This window comes from Lepisosteus platostomus, chromosome 2, assembly GCF_059453375.1.
Source record: "Lepisosteus platostomus isolate fLepPlt1 chromosome 2, fLepPlt1.hap1, whole genome shotgun sequence".
Taxonomy (NCBI): domain Eukaryota; kingdom Metazoa; phylum Chordata; class Actinopteri; order Semionotiformes; family Lepisosteidae; genus Lepisosteus; species Lepisosteus platostomus.
In genome coordinates this window covers 54611946-54612248 of record NC_142612.1, presented here as the reverse complement: position 1 = coordinate 54612248, position 303 = coordinate 54611946, and positions in this window count along the sequence as shown.

Below are 303 nucleotides of genomic sequence, written 5' to 3'. Positions count from 1 at the left end.
ATGGTGCAGCCGCTACGCCGACCCAGTAGATGGTGCCAGAGTCACGCCGCTGCGAATTAGCTTCACCAATACTTCAGTTTATTTAAGAGACATTCCACAGCGCTTTAAAAGCACCTACAGTACAGTACGTTAGTCAACAGCTAATTTACATCTTTAGTCCCTGGGCAGCACATTATTAACAAGATACAAGACGTAGAAAAAAAATATACGAAACATACCGATTCAAGATATACAGTATCGTGTATTAAATTGAAAAGGGATATTACACGTGGCATAATGCACACAAATAATAAGAGTGTTAAT